We start from the raw sequence: 16,515 nt of genomic DNA, 5'->3' as shown, positions 1-16,515 counted from the left end.
TTGGTGGTTGGGGAGGAATCTGGTACGAAAACACAGCAAGCGGACCCCACTAATTTGCATACTCCACTACGCTCAGCCAAGATGATGTCTAACACCATCCGGTTTTTTAGCGCCACTAATCTGATTGCCTTTTACTCTAGAGTCATGTTATAGAGTATGTCAGTGGTCCGGTTGATGGTTTTCTCCAGTACTCTCGCAAATTATGAATATCCTCAGAATTCATAATTTGCCCCCAAAATGGTACAAAAGATTTTGCTACATCACCCAGAATTTGTGAAGGAGTATCACCGCTCTCGTCCTGCCTAGGTCGAGCCCTAGAGATTTCAGTAGTACTAGCTATAAATACCCCTGGTAGCAGAATTCCCAAATAACAGGTTCCCTGCCAATCCCTAGGTAGCCATGGATAAGCTTCATTCCCGCAAACGAAGTAAACAGGTTTGCCTACATACAAAGGTCTGTCCTCACTGGTCAAGTTTGCAACATTAGTGCAACCCTTGAAATCACCCATTGACTGAGTACCATTCCTTTGCATGCAGAAAGAAACTGAGTTGGGGCTATGGTTAACAGTGTGAGAATATGGTGTGGCATCCCTATTGCATATAGGAGCCATCTTAAAAGAAATCATAGATTGAAAAATTCGGGACAGTCTATCAGAAGGCCTAATAGAAGCGACATTAAGTTTGCTCCTATTTCCGAAGAGTGAGCATCCCAGAGGCGTTAGGACTCGCCTTTCAAATTTGTTTAAATTTGTCCCATCAAAGTTCCCCGAGATGCTATCATTCCATGGGCCAAAGAATAGTGCCGGTAGAGAATCATAACATGCAGTACTTAAAGGCAAAGGATGAATATACCAGCCTAACCCTTTTTTCCCATGTTGCAGTAAATGAGAGCAAATCCAGCTGTTAGTCCTGTTCAAAATGACATGAGTTGCGTTCAGTATAAGCAGTAATGTATTATTGTGATAGCTCTGTCTATGTTGAGAGTCTCTAGGAGATAGAGTGTGCAGATGCACGAAAGGTGTAGATACAGCAGGGACATTCTCAATAGGCAAGAATGTTTCAAGTGGGTGTACTTCTTCCATATACCAACATTCTAAGGCAACTAATACTATGAAACTGGTTAACACAACTGCAAGAAAACAATATGTCTTGAAAGACCATGTATTTGTTCATCCATTATGATTGTTGGCCACACAAGCGATTGTCTGTACCGCACAAGTAGGGTCGATGACCGCATTGTTCCTGGAAGCTCTTCACCGATAAGTTCCTGCGAAAACTCCATAGTCTGTTTGCTGGTGATCTCCTGATCATGCATTTTCTTAGTCTTTCCCTATCCCCAGCCACCTTCTTTCCTTCAGTGCAGAAAGAGACAAAGGACAAGCTCTGTGATTATTTTCCTTGTTGGCACAGCATAACCGTGCAGTAAGTCTAGCTCCATGGACGCAGATTGTACCTTGTGACTCCTGGTACCATGTGATCTGTGAACAGTGTGTCGTTGCTTCCTGATAGAAGTGATGAATTTGCAGCAGAACCGGCCAAAGGTGCAAAAGGATCTGCAGGAGAGTGTGGAGACGAGGAAGCAGTTTCCCCAGGCCCCGCGGGCTCAGGGAGTGTCTCCAAAGCACTCTCAGTGCTGCTCAATGCTGAATGATCGCTGGGAACAGAGCAAGTACGTTTCTCCTTATCTTCTTCGTCGTGTGGCAAAGGGAAAGGTATCCTCCTGACATGCGAATCGTGGATCCAGTGACGCTTCCCTTTTACTCGTACAGCAGTCTGCCTGGCCAATAGGACCTGATGGGGCCCTCGGTGCGAGACAGGATGCTCAGTCATATGCGTTGGTTAGCACCCAGTCACCAGGTCGGATGCTGTGACCTGGCCCCTCGTATTTGGCTGGGAGGGCTTCTTGCACCTGTTGATGAATCAAATAGAGATTTTTAGTTAACCGTTCACAGTATTCAGAAAGAAGTACGTGCTCTATATCCCTCAAAGCCCTAGGTTTAGGAAGATTCCAAATGTTAGTTGGCCTACCCATTACCACCTTATACGGGGAGAGCCCAGTTCTAGTCTGTGGGGTTGTGCGCATGGAGAGTAACACTATCGGTAAGGCGTCCCGCCATTTCAAATTGGTGCCGGCACACGTCTTAGCGAGCTTGTTCTTTAAAATTCCATTGTGCCGCTCTACCAATCCAGCACTCTGAGCATGTCTGGCCGAATGGAACCGTTTATCAATCTGTAATCCCGCACATATTTGTAGAATTACAGCAGCGATAAAATGTGGACCATTGTCTGACCAGATGACCCTCGGCAAACCAAACCTAGGAAAATATTCCTTAAGCATGGTTCACCGTTGTCATTGCTGTGGCATCTTTTACAGGGAAGGCTTCAACCCATTTACTAAAAGCACAAATAACAACCAGGACATATTTCAGATTATTACAATGCTCCATTTCAATGAAGTCAAATTGAATCACCTTGAAAGGGATAGAAGGTAGACCAAAACTACCTCTTGGTGTTGATGTACCCTTCCCCATATTGTGTTGTAGACAAACCATACAACTCTGGACAAAACGCTCAGCAGTTTTCGGGAGGTTAACATTTACCTAGACATTTTCTAACATTTTACAAATTTTCCTAGCGCATATGTGAGTGGGACCATGAGCCATTGAAACCATTATAGTGATGTACGCATCTGGCAGCATCCATTTTCCCTCTAGGTTATCCACCCAACACCCATCATCATCCAACCTTGCCAAGCCTTGATACCATTGCTTAGTGAAAGCGAAAGTGGCATCGGCTTAGATTTTCTTTACAGAATCAGTTCCTTCGTCTATGGTACAGACATTTGTGGCTTCCCTTGTAGTGTACATATCTGAATAGAGATCAAAAGCAGTTTGTTTGGCTATCTGGTCAGCGAAAGCATTCCCTTCTCTTACATTATCTTTGATTTTCTGATGTGGAGCGCATTTCATAATTTCTAGATGAGTGGGAAGTGCAAGCGCTGAGAGTAGCTGAACTATCAAGGTGCCATATTGAATCTTCGTTTCATGTGAGGTCAAGAAAAATTGTTCTGCCAAAATTCTACCAAAGTTGTGAACTACCCCTAAAGCATACTGGCTTTCAGTAAAAATATTCACTCTAAGCCCTTCGGAAAGTTCACAAGCTCGAGTCAATGCAATAATGTCTGTGGCCTGCGCAGAGTTATGCAAAATTCTTTTGGTTTCCACAATCATGCTTAGTGTAGTGATGGCATAAGCAGCAGTGGATGTACCATCCAGAAGTTTGAAACAGGAGCCATCGCAAAACAGCTCCCCTTGCGGGTCGTTCAAAGGTGTGTCTTTCAAATCAATCCTGCCTTTAGTTTCTTGTTCTGTAGTATAAAGGCAGTCATGTGACATTTCGTCACTGCAAGCACGATCTTGCGGAAGAGGTAACAAATCAGCCGGATTCAGTACACAACATCTCTTAATTTTTATATGCGCTGAAAACAAGATCAATTGGTATCTCGTTAATCGTGTGGAAGTGAGATGTTGTGTTTGCATTCTATTTAATAGAACGTCTACAGCATGAGGTACCAACAAGGTTAAAGCATGGCCTAGGACCATACCCTCGCTCTGTTTTACAGACACAGCAGTAGCAGCAACAGCTCTCAGACATCTCGGCAAAGCACATGCAACCGGATCAAGAGTGGAGGAAATGTACCTGCACAGCCTCTTCTTCCCCCCATGTTCCTGCGTTGACACAGCCAAAGCACATCCATTGCGTTCATACACATACAACTCAAAGGCCTTTTCATAATTTGGTGTGTCCAAAACTGGTGCTGAACACAGTGCAATCTTGAGCAGTTCAAAAGCTTTCTGGTGTTCCAAGTTCCATGGCAATGGCAAAGAAATGCCCTTCTTTGTCAAAGCCAACAGTGGTTTGATCACTGGTGAGAAGTTCGGGATCCTCTGCCTACAGTAAGAAGCCATCCCTATCAAGGCTCTGACTTCCTTCTATTTATTTGGGACAGACATGCTAGAAATGATTTTAATCCGTTCAGGCGTCAATCTTCTTCCCTCCTTTGACAGGAGATCGCCCAAATAGGCGACCTCCTGTCGACAATATTGAAACTTTTTCAATGAAGCTTTATGTCCATGCTTTGCTAGGTGAATAAGCAATAACACGGTGCCCTCCTTGCAGGCACTTTCTGAATCTGCAGCTAAAAGAAGGTCATCGACATACTGAAGCAATGTACAAGTAGCAGGCAACTCGAGTGTATCAAGCTGCTCTTTCAAAGCCCTACTGTAAATGCTTGGACTTTTCGTGTACCCTTGTGGTGCACGAGTGAATGTAAATGAGCATCCCCATAGGGTGAACGACAACAAGTATCTGCTATCTTTGTGTATAGGAATGCTAAAGAAGGCAAACTTAAAATCTACGACACTAAAATGAGTAGAAGAAGCTGGAGTCATCATTAAAATCGTTGTCACATCAGGCACAATAGGAAATTGTGGAGCAACGATCTTGTTGATAGCACGTAAATCAATAATAAAATGAAAAGGGATAGCATTATCTCCTTTCTTATACACCGGTAAAATCGGACTATTGCACAAACTACCTGCAATTTCTAGAATTACACCACAGTGTACAAAATCGGAAACTATACACTTCAAAGCTTGCTCACCATCAACCGAAATCTTATACTGTGGAATACTTGGCAACTTTATTCCTGGTTTCAAAATTATTTTAACAGGCTCAATCTGTAAAATACCGACATCATTATCGTCAATCGCCCATAAACTCTCCGGAACGTCACTAAATTCTGGCGGCAAAGGTCTAATCAGAAACTGTGAGGCAGAAAATTACTGTGGTGAAATCGTCAAACGCACTCCATCCGAAGAACAATGAATTACCGCATTTAATTCCTTCAACAGATTCAACCACAACAAATTCTCACCACAGTTTGATGTCAAAAGAAATGGAGAGTGATCCGTGAATGGACCCAGTGAAATCAGTACCGGCAAAGAAACCGGACTAACCACTGGCGTACCAGAAAACCCTACAGAAACATTAGTTTGCCCAGACAGTGGAAGTCTGGAACCCGTGAATGGTCAATGGAACACTTCTGGGCTCCTGTATCTATCAAGAATAGATGTTTCCTATTTTCCACTATCATTTCAACGTAGGGACCTTTCTGATTAACGGGAATGGGCGTTGGTTCCAAACCCTGCTTCGGGCAATCCTAGCGATACAATATATCATTGAAGGGAAGGTCTTCAGAGAGATAAGCAGTAGAAGGATGATCAAAAATGTTTCTATTATCCTTACTCGATGGCTTATTGTCTTCTGAAAAAGACGGAGAATTCTGATGAAACTGGTTTCTACCAGGACCCCCAGGGCGGCCTCTGGATCGTTTACCCATGATACCAAATGTGTTATTCGATCTCGGGTGGAGGATTGGGCATTGTGCTCACCAATGACCCTCTTGTCTGCAATAAGCACATTGGTTCGCATGTACAGGACCCAACGGCACATTACCTTGTGGAACATACTGTCCCATAAACTGTGTACCACCCACTCTAGGACCTCTAATAATCTGTTGCAACAACACCTTAGTTTTCAAATCTCCCTTTTTCTTTTCGATCCTTTCCTTCTCATTATTGACTCAGTTTTCATAATACTGAGCCATGTACAACACTTCAGACTGAGACTTAGCTTGCCAAGCGCTCTCAGAAGTCATAATTTGCGACTGGATGTCAGGTAAAAGTCCACGCACAAGTTTATCTACAAATAATCGTTTTCCAGACTCTGTGCTTAAATCTTGTCCACTAAAATCTGAAAATACTCAAATACCCTCTTGACGTGCTCAAATACTTTCTCCGCAGTATCTATTGAATATGCTAAAACATTCAAATTCCTCAACCCTTGTGGGCGATCTGCATCATTCAGTCTCTTCCACATTATGGATAAATGAATTCCCAGTCCTTCAATAAAAACATTTTTGTCAGGAAAACCTTCTAGATTAGAGAGTGTAGCAAAAACATCAGATTGTTCACCTTTCTCCATGCACTGTCTAGCCCATGCATTCAGCTCTCGCTTCCTTTCTTTAGGAACTGTATTACGAGTTACAATTTTCGATCCCGCTCCTTTGTCAACTACAAGTAGAACTGAACCACTCAGAAGAGAAAGAATAGATAAGTCTTGTATAATAGGTAACGAAGGTGCTATCACTGGTGCAAAAGACAAATCTACCAAACCCATAGCAGTAGGCAAAGGTGGGGGTACAGGTGGAGGAACAACAATAGCAAGAGGAGCAATAGCTAGTGGCAGAGGAGCAATAAGAAGTGCAGGAATTACTATGCGAGGACGAACAACAGCAGGAAGAGGTAAAGCAACAGCAATAGGTACACAAGGAGGTGATGCAGTGGCACCAGGCCTTCATTCATTTAAAAGGCTGTAAATCAATTCATCTGATGAATGAAAATCTTTAGACGGGTATATTTTCTGGATGCCAAGTTGAAAAGCCCTGTCCATGTTTCTAACTGACTCTGACTGTTTTTGTTGATCATACAATAACGCTTTCTCGGCGTTCGACATATGTGGGCACGCATGTTTCTCTCTACTTTTAAGCTGCTGCATAACTTCTTTTTTCCAATTTTGTAATACATCAAATGCTGCAGGTTTAGCTTTTTTCTTTAATAACATAGATTCTAAATATTCTATACGAGAAATCTCAAAGCTACCATTGATTGGCCACTGAAGTTCGGAAGCATGTCTAGTTTGTCTGTGCCAAATATCATGAAACACTGTACTAGCAATTCCGTACTTAAAGTACATAGTACATGCCGGCGACCCCTCCTGTGGTGCCAGACGGCCAAATTCCAAAGATTGTCTGTCTCTGCGGAATAATGCCCTGAAATAGGCAGACAATTTCCCAGGCATGTCAGATTACTGGTGTTACCTGGTCAATAATTGTAATCGCGAGAACAATGCGCCAAATCATATATCAGGATACTTAGGAATCGGGGCACGACTCACCTGATCAAAGAACTAAGGGAGGTCCGATCGGATTACTAAGGACAACAAAGGACCCTCGCGGTTGGTCACAACAGCAAAACTGCCTGCCTCGATATATGGACCCTCGTCAAGATGGTGTCTTGGACCGCATGCTCACCGTCCAGGGATCGGGTCGTGCAGTACTGTTGAGGTGTCGCGTCTCATCGAAGAAGGGACCCCCTTTCTCACTGTCCGATCCCGGTCCGATAGCCGCGTCAACATTTCAACAAGATGGCATCAATCTTGAGGGTCCCTATTCGGGCACCATCTGTAAAAACAAGGAAATATCGAGGCTGAGTACCACAAAAGGAAGTACACCAAACACGGGCTATAAAGATTCACAGATCTTTTATTCTGCACAGTTTACAAAGAAAAATAGATGCAGATAGATAACTGGCTCTCAAAACCACGAAATGAGCACCAGCCCGTCAAAGAGAGGAGAGAGAGTGCTGGACATCTAAACATTCATGTTTTTATACAGTTTCAACAATATTGTCCAGCCCCTCTTCTCGTTAATAATCTGTGGTCTAGAGTTTGTGCCTAGTTCACATACAGCTTATACAATAATATGCAGAAGGATTACATGAGTTTGCATTTCCATCAAGTTACAATGGTGATGTATATTCTCGGATCCCTCAGTAAGCCTTAGTCTATATCCCAACACAATTTAGTTCGGCCTGTGTCCATGCTTGGCGTTTGCACTTCATTGTCACCGATGTGTATTTGTGGATGAGGCTTGTTAGCGTAGCAATGTTGGGACAACAATTCATACATAGTACAAGGTCTCATTACCCAGTCTAAACTGTCGGCCCTCGGACAGTCTAACCATTAACAGAACTCAAAAGGTCAGGAGGCTTGGTTGCAAGTTAGAAACACAGTCCACCATTTTAGAACAGAGAATGTATGACCCGAAATCAAAATGGCGGATGATTCTAAAATGGCAGCGAAGTCGATCCAAAATCGGAACTTTGCAATGTGGTTTTCTTCGCAGAGCGACTAGGCTTGGGCCAATATAAATCAAAAGGAAGCACTAATATGATTTCCATTTAACAAAGGATGAGGGGAAGCAGCACAAGAAAGATACCAAAGAGAATTCAAATACTTCCACTCCAAAAGAGGGCCACAAGTTCGGGAGGCCACCAGGAGGCGCACAGGCGATGGCTGCCTGAAGACGCTGCTCCCGCCGAAACTGGTCCGTGTTGAGGGATTGAGCCCCCCCCGTGACCCCACCATGAAATATCTGTGGCTCTTGGTGGCGGTGAACCCCGGGGGACCCCCCGGGTGAAAGAGTGACGCCGAAAGACCCTCGGGTGCCTGAGAACGAGGCCTCGTGGCCCAACGAGAGAATCCACGAGAGGCCCCGCCCGCCTTCGGAGCTGCACGGGGAGTCGTGGTGCACGGTAGCTGTTGAGGCCTGCAAGCGTGCCTGACCTCTCCACTGTACCCTGGTCACAGAGCATGCCGGCGCTCCGGCGGGTACTCCACCGTCGGGGCCCCGCGGCACAGGAGAACGGTACCAGCGTGGAGTGGAAGCCCCAGGCGGCGGCGACTCGAGCCGTGGACCCAGACCCTCCAAAGGAGAGGCAGCCTGCTTGACCTGAGCTCCCGGACACAGAGTTGAGCAACAGGGGCACCAAGGCCCCGTCCAGTGGACCCTGGTGAGGGCCATCAGAGCGGTGGACAGCAGACAACAGCGGACACGGCCGGCGAGAGGCCCAGGCGGGAGGAGACTTAGGCAGGTGGTGGCCCCTGGGCTCCTTCCCAGGGCGAGTGCCCGCCTGAAGACGAACTCTGAAGTAAACATGGCTGATAGTATCTAACCAGCATGCCGTGGGTGCTGCGCCCCCCTTCCCCAGGGCCTAGCCTGGACCCTCATCCCATCACAATTCGACACACATCGTCGCCACCTCCCCACCACAGGGACAGACGACCACAAGCAGCCGGAAAAGGGAGTGTAAAGAGTGTGAGGGCCCCGCTGGAGGCTGGTGGGGCGTGTGCCCGCTCAAAGATAGCTCCCCACGGAGTGGTTTTGCCCGAAGGAGAGAGGGTAGTCTCCCAGCGGGATCATCGGCCCCCGAGGAAGGGGCCGATGATCCCGCTGGGAGGGAGAGAAAGGGAGATCGAATGAGCTGGCGCCACACACTCCAGGAGTACCGCTACCAGGATGCCAGAAGGGAGATTAGTGACCCGGAACGGTCGACCAGAATGTCCCAGCCCGAGACCTCACCCCCGCCCACCCTTACAATGGAAAAGGGCTTTGCCTCGGTCCTGCAGGAGATCAGAGACATGTGGGCGGACATTGCCCAGAAAATGAAGAACATGGACCGTAGGGTGGACAAGATCGAGGACAGACTGTTGCAGCTGGAGACCAACCAGTCCTCAGCAACGACCTAAGAGATGGACATGTCCCTGAGAATAGCCGCTCTAGAAAAAAGGGACGAGGAGAGGGCCAGGCAAATGGAGGATTTCAAAAATAGGGAACGGAGAAACAACCTCAGAATCTTTGGGGTGCAGGACTCAGAGGGAGAAACGGAAAGAGAATTAAACCGGGTGGTGAGGGACATCATCACCCTCCTTTTCTCGGACGAGATGACGACCGAACCAACGTTTGATCGGGTCCACAGAGCGGGGGGCAGAGCTTGGGGCCCACGTCAATTCTAGTCCGCTTTCATTACTACACTGAGAAAGCGAAGGTTCTGGAGGAGGCCAGAAAGACACGGGAGATTACCTATAACAATGCACAAGTGTCTATTTTCCAGGACCTCTCTTCATACACGGTGGCCAAACGCAGGATGTGCCGCCCTCTAACACAAATGCTAAAAGGGAAGGGGGGTGCGCTATAGATGGGGGTACTCCTTCTCCCTCTTGTTCGAGTACGAGGATCAACGGTCGACCCTGATTACAGAGGAGGACATAAGGGGAGCCATCCAAGAGTATGTGTCGGACCCGTCCCCGCAGAGAGAACCCACGGGATTCGCAGCGGAAGGAGCCAGAGAACGCAGGCCACAAGGAGAGAGGAGAAATAAGACGGGTCCACGGAAATTTAAGAAACTGAACCCGCCATCCCCGATGACGGACAGGGAGGACGCCGACCCGGACAGGGAAGAGCAGGCCGGTCGGGCCTGGGGTAGTCTGGTAGCTTAAACACCAATCTGAAAGTGAAAAAGGGGTACGGGGAAACCGGGCAAAGGTCTTGGTTCACGATCACGACGTCCAGCCTGGCTCAAAGACGAGTTAACTTCCAGGACCATGGGGTCCAAGGACGTAAGGGGCCTCCCAAAACAGCAAGTATGGTGGCTACCTGGGGGAGGGGGCTGGGGGGCAGGGGGAAAGAGGGCTGCTCAAGGAGAAGTGATTTCTGACATTAGCCCAGCCAGAGGCGGTAGGCTGGTGGTCCGGCCAATTACCAGCAATGGTGGAATTATTTGGCTGGACGCCGGGGTGGGGGGTGGGGGTCGAAGGAATAGTTGGGGTTGTTCAGTTTGGAGGGGGGACCACGGGGCTGTTGGGGACAGGTTTAAGGCCCACCTGGGGGGCGGGGGGAGGGAGCAAGGGAGATCAGGTGAGAACACAAAAGGAGCAGGAGAGGAAAAGTGCCATGAGCCAGCTATCCAGTAAGATGTTGATCCTAGACAATGGGTGAGGATCTGCCTGCCCTAGGCGTGGGTTCCCTAAATGTGCGGGGGTTGAACACCCCAACCAAGAGATCCTTAGTCTGCAGGGAATTCAGGAGGGCAAAGCTTGACCTGTTCTTTCTTCAGGAAACACACCGGGCTCGGGGGAAGGAACCGAAATTGCAAGGAGGCGGGATCGGGGAGGTCCTAAGCGCATCCCACAGAACCAAGAAAAGGGGGGTAGCCATACTGCTAGCAAGGGATGTTGGCTTTGAAGTGGAAGCCACGGTGAAGGACCCAGAGGGCCTATATCTGCTGGCAAGGGGCTCTTTGCGGGGCTTCCCTCTGACTCTGGCAGTTGTGTATGGTCCCAATGAAGGCCAGGCGCAATTCTGGGAGGGAGTGAAGGACAGATTGACATTGTTTGTTCATGGGATGCTGGTGTTGGGGGGGGATTTCAATATGGTCCTAGACCCAAAAGTGGATAGAAATCGCTTGGGGCCCCAATCCACTAGGGCTGCAGATGAAACCATGGCCCGTACCTTCCAGAGGGTCAACGTGGAGCTGGGCCTGGTGGACACCATTCCGACTCCCAGGACAGGGCTCCCCTCCTTCACATACTACTCAGCAATCCACACATCATACTCCCGTATAGACTACATCCTGGTAGACGAACCCCTTCTTCCACATGTCTCTGGCCACAGGGTTGACCCGGTCCCTTGGTCCGACCACGACTTGGTCCGTACCACCATAATAGGGGGATGGCAGAGTGGTAGCAGAGAGCGATGGAAATGTAACGACTCCCTGTTGAAGGACGAAGTCCTGGCACAGGAAGTGCAGGACGCCATCTCGGAGTACTTCGAGTTGAATGACAATGGAGAGGTGGGCACGCACATGCTGTGGGACGCCTTGAAGGCGACCTTACGTGGTGTCCTCATTAGAATGGGAGCCCAGAAAAAGAGGGGGAGGGAGGCCCAGGAAAAGTCCCTGAGGGAAAAGATAGCCCGACTTCAGCTGGGTGACCTCCCGGAGGCACCCCTGGAAAGGGATCAGATTGCCTCCCTAGAAAACTACAAACTTATGTAGCAGGAGGTCTTTCCAGTTGAAAGACCTCCTGCTACATAAGACTGAGCGGAGCCTCCAACTAGTGAAACAGAAATATTATGAGAAGGGGGACAGAGCTGACAAAATCCTGGCCTGGAAACTCAGAGAGATTCAGAGGAACAGAACGGTGAAGGCGGTGAAGAATGATCGGGGATCACTGGATCGCGACACCCCAAACATTGGAGCAGCCTTTCGCTGTTATTATGAAAAGTTATACTTGTCAGAGTATGACGGGGATGACACCCAGATTGAGGGTTTCCTGGACTCCATCCAGATCCCATCCTTGACAGGTGAAATGGCGGAGGGTCTAGAGGGCCGGGTAATGGAAGAGGAGGTAGAGCACGCGATCAGTGGGATGAAGGTGGGAACGTCCCCGGGGGAAGACGGCTTCTCCGTGTACTTCTACAAGAGGTTTCGGGCTAGCTTAGCCCCACACCTGGTGAGGGTGTTTAATGGGGTGTTAGAGGGGGGCTCTCTGCCGGATACCATGATGAGGGCCATAATCGTGGTTCTGCCCAAAGAGGGCAAAGACCCCACTGAATGCTCCTCATATCGCCCGATTTCCCTCCTCAATATAGATGTTAAGATCCTGGCCAAGGTGATAGGCAAACGGATGGAGGGGATAATGCCCAAGCTGGTTCACAGGGATCAAGTGGGGTTCATAGGGGGCAGGCAAGGCTCTGATAACATCAGGAAGACGATAGACCTAATCCACCATGCCCAAGAATCAGACCTTGATGCAAGTCTGCTTTCCCTGGACTCTGAGAAAGCTTTTGACAGTGTAGAGTGGAGGTACATGCAACTCCTCCTCCGTCGAATGGGCTTCGGGGCTCACATCAGGAACTGGGTTTCCGCCCTATACGAGGCCCCAACGGCGAGAGTGCAGGTGAATGGAGAACTTTCGGACTCATTCCATCTCACGCGGGGGACGCGGCAAGGATGCCCACTCTCCCCTTTAATATATTTCCTGACGATGGAGCCCCTGGCCATATCGGTCCGAGCCCACCCCAACATTAAAGGGATTAAAAGAGGAAAGGTGGAGTTTAAGCTCTCCCTGTTTGCTGATGATATTCTAGCATACCAGGTGGAGCCCAGCTCCTCGCTCCCCCCCTCCTGTCCCTGATGACGACCTTTGGGCAATTCTCAGGGCTAAAAATTAACGCATCAAAATCAGTGTTACTCCCTATGAGGGCTCAGGACGCGGGGCTGGACCACCGGGATAGGTGTGCAGGGATTGTGGTGGGGAGGGACTCCATTAGGTATTTGGGTGTGCTCCTCACGAGAGATCTCTCAAAATTGGCTTCGGCGAATTATGGGCCATTATGGCAGAGACTAAATCACATCTGAGGAGGTGGGGAGGTATGATCCTGTCCTGATACGGGCGATTGACAGCTGTGAAGATGAATATCCTCCCAAGACTGCTGTATCTTTTCACGGCACTCCTAACAGGGGTCCCTGACCAGATGTTTCAAGACTTACAGAGGGCAGTCCGAGAGTTTGTATGGCAAGGGCGGAACCCGAGGATAGGGAAGGCCATTCTAACGTTACCTAGGGAGGAGGGTGGTTTCGGGCTGCCGGACTTCCTTCTCTACCACCGGGCCGCCCAGCTAAAGGGGCCTGTTGGAGCATATGAAGGAGGGGATGGGCACCTATTGGTCTTATCTGGAGGACATGGATGCCCACCCTCTGAAAGTACGCAACCTTTTGTGGTTGCCGCGTAAACACATCCCAAATAAACTGCAGACCCACCCAACCCTGGGAATACTTTGGTCGATCTGGAAAGAAGGTCCCACAACTGCATACCTCACTTCATGGCCCTCCCCGATGTCTTCGCTCTGGGGCCACCCGCTCAGACTGGGTAGCAGGGGATTCAGGAATGCCCAGTCCTGGTCAGATGGGGGGCTGGAATGGGCGGGGCAACTGTTCAAGGAGGGCGAGTTCCTCGAATACGAGGAGCTGCGAGATGCGCTTGGGCGGGGGTCTCTTTCAGTCTTTGAATACTTGCGCCTGAAGGGCATCCTCTGTGACCAGACTTGGGGCCTGAATCTGCGGAGACAGTTGACCCCTTTTGAAAAATTACTAGACACGGCCACAACAAGGAAGGGGGTAGTATCCAAAATGTACCATATACTGAATACTGTTAACTTGGAAGGGAGGAGAGGATTTCGGGGGTTCTGAAATGACTTGGCAGGAGAGGCTCTCTCGGAGGATGCATGGTCCAGGGTATTTAAAATAGCATTCCATGCGAACCTGTTTACATCGGACATGGAGCGCAACTTTAAGATCCTACAGGGATGGCATAGAGACCCATTGAAGTTATCCAAAATGTTCTCGGGGGTGTCTGTTACGCTCACCTGGACCCCACAGGGGTGTCGACGGGACCCGGACAGCTGCGGTCTCCGTCAACGTGATGCATAGTGCAGAGATGACTGTCTGGACTGGCCCACCTAGTCTTGTCTGCTGGACCCGAAGAAGTATTTTCCTGCAAGTGGAGACAGGGATTAGCCACCTGTGGGTTTTAGTGATGGCCTAGCAACTGTTCTCGCTCTCCCCCACTAATCACCTTCGATATCCCCTTAGTAACCTCACCTTATGTTTATAAAAGATGAGCTCTCCATCCTGCGTGTCTTGCAGGGGCGCGTAGATACTAGTTACTTCACTGGTTTGAAGGCGTTGGGAGAGTTCCGGTAAGCATTGACTCTGAAGTGCCAGGCGGGATTGGTAAGTATCAAGTTCAAAGAGTTCAATGTGCCCAATGTTCACTCTTGTCCCCTTCTTTCTTTAAGTTGCAACTGAGTTCGTGAGAAGAAGGTCTCGTAGCTGCTGCTGGCGTTCAGGTAAGAGTCTGTGTTACCCAACGCTGTCCGGTAACTATTGCATGCGTTAACGTGTTGTTTTTCTCCCTCTTTACAGATGCGGCATATGAAGATATGGAGAATAATACCGCCGGTGGTAAATCAGGTAAGTCTATGGTGGTAAGAGGTATTTGTTGATTCCCTTGGCTCACCTTGTTATTCTTGTGCCCCTAGGTGCCGGAGTACGGCGAAGAAATGATGGAGACAGTGCCATATCGAAAGATGCTGTGAGAACTGGTGAATATGGCGCCGTGCTGGAGCTGGCGAAGCGACGCGTGCAGGACTGATGTACTTTCCAGGTCGGGAGATGAAATGGATCCGGAATCAGGTGAGAAATTTGAAATAAGTTTGTTTTCTAACCTTGTCCTTTTCTTCCTCTTTATTCTAGGAGCTCCGGATTCGAGGTGGGCATGGCAGAAGACTGGATGCTGGCTGTAGGCACGCGGATGTGGCAGAAGACTGCATGCTGGCTGTAGGCACGGTGAGAGTCACGCTGCTGGATGCAGAATAACACAAAGCATGTGCTGCTGTTCGGGCATGGTTTAAATAGCCTCCAAAGTAGACCCAGGAAAGAAGTTCCCCAGGACCAGACCCAAGTAAAAAATAGTCCCTGTAGTAAAATAGTCCCATCTAGGCCTCACGTTGGCTTGGATTTATTTGCAGCATGGTCTGCATGAGGTAAGTAATGTCTATGAGCCTGGCGCCTATGGCGCCAGGACTGATTTTTATTATGAGCCTGGTACCTACGGTGCCAGGACTGAACCCAGACAGCCCCTAGCTGGGGCTGCTGGGGTTTTTGTAAATGTCTGGATGCCTGCTCCCGGGGCTGATGGGCTTGATCCGGATGCCCGGGGGTAGGCATCATGACAGTGTCCCCCAGATGCCCAAGAGGATGTGGCCAAGTGGGGACAAGGGGTCACATGTGGTGGTTCTGCCCTAAGGTGCAGGGGTTCTGGGAGAAGGTACGGGGATGGATGGCGCAGGTCACCGAGGAACTACTCCCACTCAATCCATTGACAATGTTGTTGGGCCTCCCGCCGGAGGAGGCGGAAATATACAGGCACCCAAGAATGTGGGAGACCATGTTGCGAGCAGGAAGAGTGGCCCTAGCGCAAAGGTGGAAAAGCCCGGAGACCCCCTCTAAGGAAGACTGGCTAAAAAAACTTAAGAACATGTTCCTCATGGACAAACTGACGGCCATGGTAAACAATGAATCGAGCACCTTCCAGGCAAATTGGTATGGGGTTTACCAGGCATGGGGGTGGGATGCTCACTGACATTATGCGGACAACATGGAGCGTGAGGGCGATGGAGCCCAGAGAGTACCACTCAAGGACAATGGTGTAACCCACGGCCCGGGAGACAGCGGATCCGTCTAGGCCAGCATTTACGGGAACGCATAGCACAGCTCCAAGGCACCGAACTATGAGTACTGAGGTCGACTCCAGCGATCGGTTTTTCGATGGAACACTGATCTGGGGGGAGGGTCGGAGTTGGGGAGGGAGGAGAGGGGGGAGGGAGGGAAGGAGACCACAGGGGTTTGATGATGATGTTAAACGTGATATTCATATTGCTCCCGGTGTTGTCATTGTTTCTTTTTCTGAAAAATTACCAATAAAACCAAAGTTTTAAAAAAAAGAGGGCCACAAATATAACAAGGGTAATCCACAAGGGAAACAAAATTAGGCTAGTATACCTCCTGGTGACAAACATGAAGGTGGTCAGAACAAACCCCCATTCATAAAGACATTTGGTAAATGTTTTGCTTGTGGGTCAACTGACCATGTGAAAAGGGATCCCAGATGTAAGGGTAAACCTTCAAGGGTCCACACTGTCTCCTTAGCCTTCTCCCTAGTGGATGAAGTACCAATGGCAAGTGGAAACTTTCACTTACTGGCTGAGGAACCA

Source organism: Ambystoma mexicanum, chromosome 3p (genome assembly GCF_040938575.1).
Source record: "Ambystoma mexicanum isolate Mex_15411 chromosome 3p, UKY_AmexF1_1, whole genome shotgun sequence".
In the NCBI taxonomy this organism is placed as follows: Eukaryota; Metazoa; Chordata; class Amphibia; order Caudata; family Ambystomatidae; genus Ambystoma; species Ambystoma mexicanum.
Note: the sequence above shows the minus strand (reverse complement) of the source record.